Here is an 8,736-nt window from a genome sequence, read left to right on the forward strand (position 1 = left end):
GATTCAGGCAACTCCTGAATGGAGAGAATGTTAATAGGTGGAGCAGGATCTGCCTCTACCTGTTTTAGAGGTAATCTGCTGAGGCCATCTGCATGGCCCATTTCTTTTCCAGGTTTGTGAATCAAAGTGTAATCATATGCTGACAGGAAAATTGACCATCTCAGCATTCTAGGAAATATTATGTGAAGGGTTTGCTTGTTTGCTTGTTTGTGGTAAACAAACCCAGCAGAGGCTTATGGTCTGTATAGACTGTGGCAGCCATATAAGAAATCATGAAATTTCTTTATGCCAGCCACTATGGCCAAGGTTTCTCTGTCAATCTGGGCGTAATTACACTCTGCAGATGACAGAGTCCTTGAATAGTAGGCCACAGGGACTTGTGTCCCATCAGCCTTCAGGTGACTAAGTACTGCTCCCACCCCATAAGGGGATGCGATGCACACTGGCAATTGCTCATTGAAATGCACTAAGACCGCATTTGAAGAGAGCAAGGCCTTAACCTCATCAAAACTCCTTTCATGGATCTTTGTCCATTGCCATGGAGCCTGTTTATCCTAGAGCCGGTGTAACGGCTCAGCCACTGCAGCCTTGTGGGGAAGGAATGCATGATAAAGGTTTAAGAGTCCCAGAAAAGCCTGAAGTTCGCTTTTGGACTTGGGACTTGGGGCCTGCTGAATTGCTTGGAGCTTGGATTCAGCAGGATGGATGCCTTGAGCATCAATTCTGAAGCCTAAGAATTCAGTGGAAGTGACTCCAATTTTGCATTTATCTTGCTTCAGCTTCAGACCCACTTAGCAGAAATGAAACAAGACAGCCCTTAATCTTTCAGCTAAGTTTAGAGATGACTCCCCAGCAATGAGGACGTCATCGAAGTAGGGACAGACCCCAGGAATACCACGGAGCATGCACTCCATTACACTTTGGAATATACCAGGGGCTACATTAACCCCAAACTGCAGTCTTTTGACCTTAAAGGCTCCCCGGTGTGTTACAATTGTTTGAGCCTCAGCTGTTGCCTCATCAACAGGTAACTGTTGGTAGGCCTGTGCCAAATCAAGTTTTGCAAAAAATTGCCCCCCTTTGAGGGAGGCCAGAATGTGGCTCACCACAGGCACTGGATATGCATGCTGTTGCAGCCCTTTGTTCAGGGTACATTTATAATCTGCACAAATTTGGACTTCTCCATTAGCCTTCAGAGGCGTTACAATGGGGGTTTCCCATGGACTAGAGTCCACAGGTTCTAAGATGCCCTGCTGGAGCAGCTTCTCCAGCTCTGCATCAATTTTGCTTTTGAGAGCAAAGGGCACCCGTCTAGGCTTAATCCTAATGGGTGTGATAGCTGGGTCTAAATGTAAGGCAATGGGAGGGCCCTTGTATGAGCCAAGCTCTGGGCTAAACACATCAGCAAACTCCTTGCAGACTTCTGCAAGGCCTGGCATTTGCATGCAGTGCAGCCCAGTCACTTGGATTCCAAGAGCCTCGAACCAATCGAGTCCAATGAGACTCGTGCGATCACCCCCAACTACCACCACATCTAGTAGGCCTTCAAAAGCCTTACGCTGCACCTTGAGCATGGCCTCCCCCCTTCACGCTGACTCTGGAATTCTGGAAGTCAGTGAGAATTAAGTTCGATGGCCTGAGTTTTACTCGAAGGCCACTACTGCTGCAAATCCTTTTGAAGGTGTCATGAGAAATGATCGATAGATCAGACCCCGTGTCCAACTCCATCGATAAGGGAACCCCCTGCAACTTCACGTCAATGTGAAGCTTTTTTTAAAGTGGCTTATGTGTTCCTGTCCTTAAAATGCTCCTGCGCGACATGCAGAAACCCACCCTGTGTTGGCTCGGGACCCTGGTACCTTTCTGAAGCAATTCTTCCTGAGGCTGGACCTTCTGGCGATCCAAACAGACGGAGGCAATGTGGCCTTGCCTGCCATATGCCCAGCAAATGGCGGAGTGGAATCTGCAGTCAGCGCGCTTGTGGCGTCCTCCACACCCGAAACAACGGGGAGATGTTGGGGCCTTGTCTGGATGCTCCCTCGGCCTCCTCTCTGCTGACTGGTGCAGCCTATCCACCTCCTCTTCAGGATCCTGTTCTGGATCTTCTTGAGCGACCTCTTGATGGATGGTAACGGTGGCTGGAGGATTTCTGGTGAGCCGCAAGGCCTTCACAGCACCGCCCGCTGCTTCTTCAGCTGCAACCTCTCTCAAGGCATCTTGGAACGAAACATCTTCCTTGGCGAAGATCTTCTGCTGCAGCTCACGACTTCTTAGGCCACAAACGAAATGATCCCGCAGCCTCTCTTCCAGATCCTTGAATTCACAAGGCCTCGCTGCTTGCCTTAAGGCAGCAATAAAGTCCGCAGCAGATTCACCAGGCCTCTGGTCCCTCTGCTTGAATGCGTGTCGCCAAGCAATCACTGAAAGTTTAGGTTGGAAATGTTCTTTCAGCATCTTCTTCAAATCTGCATAAGACACTGACTCCAAAAGCGCCAGGGCCACCAGATTCTCTGTTATGTCAAATGTTTCTTGTCCACAAACATACAGCAAGGTAGCTGCTTTAAGGCCATCGTCTCTTATCTGATTGACTCTGAAGTAATTCTCCACCCATGCCACATACGAGTTCCAACGTTCTGGGTGGGAAATATCAAAGTCTGACAACCGGCCTATCTTAGACATCTTAGCCTTCTGCAACCCTCGTCAACGCCTTCACTGCAAACCTTTTGTTGAAAGGGGTCCTTCTGCTGAGCTTACCTCCAGCGATTCTGTACTGGCAGGCAGAGTCGCGATTCTGGATGCTGAACTTTCCCCAGGGCTTCAGGACTTCCTTGGTGAGTCCCATCTTCTTCTGTTGGTAATCTTGCTTGCAGCGATCCCACCTTCGTCGCCACTGTTAAATTCGCGGGTTAAAGGCATTACAAGGAAACGAGTAGTGTGAACAGCAAGTCTTCTTTATTCATTCACCAACAAACAGCAACAGAAAAAATGGCGTGCAGGCCTTTTATAGTGTCCTTGCAAAGGCCAGCATCAGCCAATGAATGCAAGGCTGTTTTCGCGCCTTGCACATGTGCGCAAGGCTGGAGACAGCCAGTCTGGTCCCAGGCAGCCTTGTGGTTTGCCCGGGACCCTTTGCAACATTTCTGAGCCTGCTGAATGATTCAGCAGGCCCAGGACATAACAGCTACTCCTCTAAAATATGCTTTGGCTATATCCCAAACATTTTGGAGTAATGTATCTTCTTTCTTATTTTCTTTGAAGAAAAATTCCATTTCCTTTACAGCTTTTTGTATAAATTCTCTTTCAATAAGAATTGGTTTAAAGTCCATCTTATTTTTTTTCTTTGTTCCTCTCCACATCATCTTTATCGGATTGTGATCTACCCATATGTAAATTTCTAAGTTTCTAAGTTAATTAAATTTGGGTGAGCGAATGCTTCCATTGTTGAAAGCCACCCTGGTATTTTCATATAGATTTACACTTTTATCTTTTCCCATACTAAAAAGTGTTTCTTACATAATGATTTTGAAAATATCTATGAATTTTGTTTTTCCTGTACCATAAAAATGCATGCCATCCCAGTTGTAAGTCATGTCCTTCTAAATATAATAATCTTTTATGTCTGAGAGTAATCCATTCCTTTAACCATGTTAATGCATATGCTTGATAGTATAAAGCCCAGTTGGGAGTCCAAAACCTCCATTTTGTTTAGATTCTTGTAACAATTTCAAATCTAATTCTGGCTTTTTTCCCTTGCCAGATAAATTTCAAAATCAATGCATTTAACTCATCAATTTTTTTTGTCTCTTATGGGTATTGTTTGGAATAGAAACACTAGTTTTGGTAGAACATTCATCTTTACCATAGCTATTCTTCCTAACATTGATAATTGTAAATTTTTCTATTTTCTAAATCTAGTTTTATTTGTTTTAATAGTTTTATATAATTATCTTCTTTTATTGTTGCGCATCTTGCTGTTAAGTATATTCCCAAATATTTAATTTCTTAACTATCTGGAGGTCTATTTTTCCCCATAATTGATTTTTTTGTTTATCTATAAAATTCTTAACTATAACTTTAATCTTTTCTCTATTTATTTTCAATCCTGCTACTTCTCCAAATTCTTCTACTTTTTTCAGTAATTTAGGGCTTGTCTCCAATGGTTCTTCTAGTATAAATACCAAATCATCCGCAAATGCTTGTAGTTTGTATTTTTCATCTTTTATCTCCATTCCCTTAATTTCAGGTTCTTGTCTAACATTTCTATTCAGCACTTCCAAAGTTAATATGAATAGCAGTGGAGATAGTGGACACCTTTGTCTTGTACCTTTTTTAATATTGAAATTCTCTGTAAAATCTCCATTTACAATCACTTTGGCAGTTTGTCTAAAATATATTGTTTTGATTATATTTATAATTTGTTCTCCAAAGTCCATACAATTCAGTTGTTGTATCATAAATTGCCAATTTACGTTATCAAGTGTTTTCTGTGCATCTAGAAAGATTAGTGCCATTTGTTTCCTTGGATGCATTTCATAATATTCCAGTGTGTCCAAAATAATTCTTAAATTATTTTTTATTTGTTTCTTTGGTAAAAATCCATTTTGATCTGGATGAATAAATTCAATCAAAAATCTTTTCAATCTCTCTGCTATTATTGAAGCAAAGATTTTGTAATCCACATTTAATAGCGATATTGGTCTGTAGTTCTTTATCTGAGTCAAATCTGAATCTTCTTTTGGAATTAAAGTAATTAAAGTAATATTAGCTTCTGTCCAGGTATCTGGTAGCTTGGCCTATGATAATACCTCGTTACAGACTTCTTTCATTGGTAAGCTTAATGTGTCTTGTAGACATTTGTAAAACTCTGCCAGTAGCCCATCTAGTTCTGGATCTTGTAATTTTTTTGTCTCTTTATAGCCTCCGTCAATTCCATCATTGTTATTTTTTCATTTAACATATTTTTAAATTTTTCAGGTATTTTGGGTAACTTGGCTTTTTCCATATATTGAATTATTTTTTCTTTAGCAATTTCTTTTATATCATATAATTTTTCATAAAATTATTTAACTATTTTTTTATTATTTTGTTTTGAAATTGTAAACATCCTTTCCCATCTTGTAGTTTATTTATCAGTTTCTTCTCCTTTTCTTTTTTCAATTTGTAGGCTAGCCATTTGTCTGGTTTATTAGCATTTTCAAAAAAAGTTTTGTTTTGCCTTTTTAATTTGTTGAGCCATTTCTTCAGCCTCTATTAAGTTTAATTTATGTTTTATTATCTCCACTTGCTTTTTAAGAGTTTTCTTTTGTGGATCTATTTGTAATTCTAATTCCATTTTTTTACATTCTTCCTTTAACTTGGTTTGTTATTGTTTTTTTCCTTATTTTTTTGCCATATAAGTTATAGCTAAACCTCTGAAATATGCTTTGGCCATATCCCACATATATTGAAGTGATGTCTCTTCTTGCTTGTTTTCTTTAAAAAAGAATTCCATTTCCTTTGCTGCTGATTGTATAAATTCTTTCTTTTTTAGTAAAGCTTGATTCAGTGATCATCTTAGTTTTTTCTTTATTCCTATCCAGGCATCCTTATTGGATTATAGTCTGCCCATATATTGGTTTCTATCTCAATCTCATGTATATTCATTCTTAATTCAGAGGACATTCATATCATGTCAGTTCTGGACCATGATTTGTGCCTATTCGAGTAAAATGTATACTGAGATTTTTTGGGGGGGTTTCTCTCCACATATCCTGTATACAGATTTCTTCTGCCATTTTGAAAAAAGCCTGAGGTAGTGTATTTCTTCCTTTTTTTCCTATTTTGCTGCTTTTATAATCTAGCTTTCCATCTACAATTGCATTAAAGTCTACTACTAAGCAAATATTCTGATATTCTGTTTCCACTATTTTCTTATGTAGTTTTTGGTAAAATTCTTCTTGTTTGTTATTTGGTGCATATATTGCTACCATCAGTGTCTGTTTTTGATTTATCCTTGTTTCTACCATTAATATTCTTCCTTCTTCATCTGTGTCGACTTGTTTAGAATCCAGTGTCTCTTTAATATATAAAGCGACTCCTCTTTTCTTTTGTTGTGCTAATGAGAAGTAGAGTTTTCCAATTTTGGGGCAAGTTTATAATGTTGTCTTTTTATATGCATTTCTTGGAGACAAACTCCAAGTTTATAATGTTGTCTTTTTATATGCATTTCTTGGAGACAAACTATATCCATTTTTAGTTTTTGTACTCATGTAAAAAAAAATTCCTTTTGGAGGGGGAGTTCAATCCATTTATATTCATTGAAAAAATCCCATTTTCCTTCTCCATTTTCTTTACTTATATTTATTATCTTATATTTATTTTTTATTCTCCTAGATGTTCTTGCCTGTCTGTTCTCTTACCTCCGCCCCTTCTTCTTGATCTATCTTTTCTATTTCTTCTTCCTCTCTTTGTACTGCCACCTCTTCTAGTGCTACCTCTTCCTGTTTTCTACATTCCCTGTTTGAAATTCTGGACTTTTTTCTTCAAGGAAAGCTCTGTGTCTCTCATAGAATTCCATTGCTTTGAAAATGGAATCCAATCTGTATCTCTTAATGTCCCAATTGATTAGAATCCCCTCTGGAACCAGCCATCTAAAGTTCACTCCTTTTTCAATTAATTTTTTAATCAAAAATGATATTCTTTTCATGAGTCTCTTACCCTTCTAGGAATCTGTTTCAAGACTACAATTTCCTTTTCTTTATACCACAATGGGCCATCTCTCACTTGCCTCAATATTTCGTCTCTTATTGATTTTTTTACAAATCTAACATGTACCTCTCTGGGAAGTTTGTTTCTCCTTGCATAACTTGAATTGACTCTAAATGTTTGGTCTAGTTCTCCTTCCAGTTCCTTTTTTCCAATTTCCAATGCTTCTGCTAACAGCTCTATCATCAGATCTGGGATATCTTCTTTGTCTTCCATTATATTCTGAAATCTTAGAAAATAGGATGCCTTTTCCATTTCCAATACTACCACTGAATCCTCCAGACCTTTATTAGCCTGCATCAATTTTTTGTTTTCTTCTTTTATTTTTTCCATCTTTTGATCAGTTTCCTCTGATTTATCTTCTATTTTCTGAATTCTTTGTTCATTCTTTGTGGTCATTTGCTAAAAATTTTCTAATTGTGAGGTTAAATTATGAATTTATTCATTTATTTTATCCAAATTGCCTTTTGTCTCATCATGATTTTTTCTTGTATCTTCTTTATGTGAGGCTATTGCCTCTTGGGTTAGTTGTAGTGTGGACTGCATTTCCTTTTGAAAATTATTGCCTTTTTCTTGCTGAAGCATTGATTCAATTGATCTCTGGTGAACAGGACTCGGGGCACCAAAAGAGGATGCTGAAGATGGTTTCTTGCCAATTTTAGTCAAGCTTGGAACACTCATTTTTTGTTCCCACCCTCCAAATCTTCTATCAAATCTATTAAATCCCCTAAGTACCAGCCTTATACAAAACAAGCAATCTTCAAGCCAAATTCACTCCAGACATAATAAATTCCAGTGCTGTTCCTCTATTTCACCTCTGACCACTAGATGTCATTAGGTGTCCATTTTCCAACCTTTAAACCAAAACTTTTCACAAACTTCACTCCAATATTTTTCAAAAAAAAAGGAACAAAAAAACCCTCAAGAGTTCTCTCCAATCCCAGATTTATCACAGCTATGTCTCTCTGTTATTTCCAAATTAATATTAAGGTCTTCTCTATTTTTCTCCCAAAGGAAGTTAGATTGCCACTTTCTTTCTCTTAGGGTATGGGGCGGATGCCCCTCTTCCCTCTTGTTTTGGAGCTTTTCTTGCTTTTGGGAGTTCTTTTTCCAGGGAAAGATTTTAAAATTATAGAGAAATGATAGTATTCTCACCCAGTTCCAACCACAGTGTTCAGGATCTGCTAGCTAGTGCTTTCTTCGTTTATCAGTAGCTTTGGACTGGCCTCTTAAATGCACCCAGTCTTTCCCCTGCTGCTTTGGAGGGCTTCCTTGAATCAAAAGTATCAACCACCATCTTTCCATGATCGACAAGGATCCCCTCCTTCTTTGTCGTCTCTCCAGGGTGACTTTAGACCCTTTTGGGGTCCCCAGCAGGGTGAAATCAGCCACGGTAAGCAGAGACCTGCTTTCCTGCATCCGTAATTTTAAGAGCTTCTTAATGTAACTCTTAAACTGAGTTTTCTGAATAGCCGAAGAACTATTTTATTTATTTAAATATTTAAAATGTATAAAATTTCCTGAAGGTAATATTCTTGATGTATGCAATAGGTTGAGAATCAGGGTTTCAAAACAAACCTGGACTCTAATCTACCTTGACAAGGATAGTAAGTCACTGAAGACAGATGGGAAAGCTACTACTTCTTTACACAATGATAGTGATTAACTCTGGTCTTCTCCAATATAGTCGACTCTCTTCTCTATGATGGGTTTTGGGCTGTTAAATTCCAAATAGACTTTGAGATATTCCTGCAATACCTAGGAATTCTGACATAAAAATGGAGGTGGAAAGGGATCTTTAAGGTTGGAATGCAATAGTGTAGGGTAGAGTGCTTCTGCTTAGGATCCAATTAGCCAGCTATGTCTTCTTAGGACCTAAACACCATTAGATCCAGTATAATTTTGCAAGAAAGGACAAATGCACTTATTATATATTGTCATCCCATTTTATGAGTCAAGAAGGAAGATATTATGGATATTAGGCCAAGGTAG

Source organism: Protobothrops mucrosquamatus, unplaced genomic scaffold, assembly GCF_001527695.2.
Source record: "Protobothrops mucrosquamatus isolate PMUCROS unplaced genomic scaffold, P.Mucros_1.0 scaffold_257, whole genome shotgun sequence".
Taxonomy (NCBI): Eukaryota; Metazoa; Chordata; class Lepidosauria; order Squamata; family Viperidae; genus Protobothrops; species Protobothrops mucrosquamatus.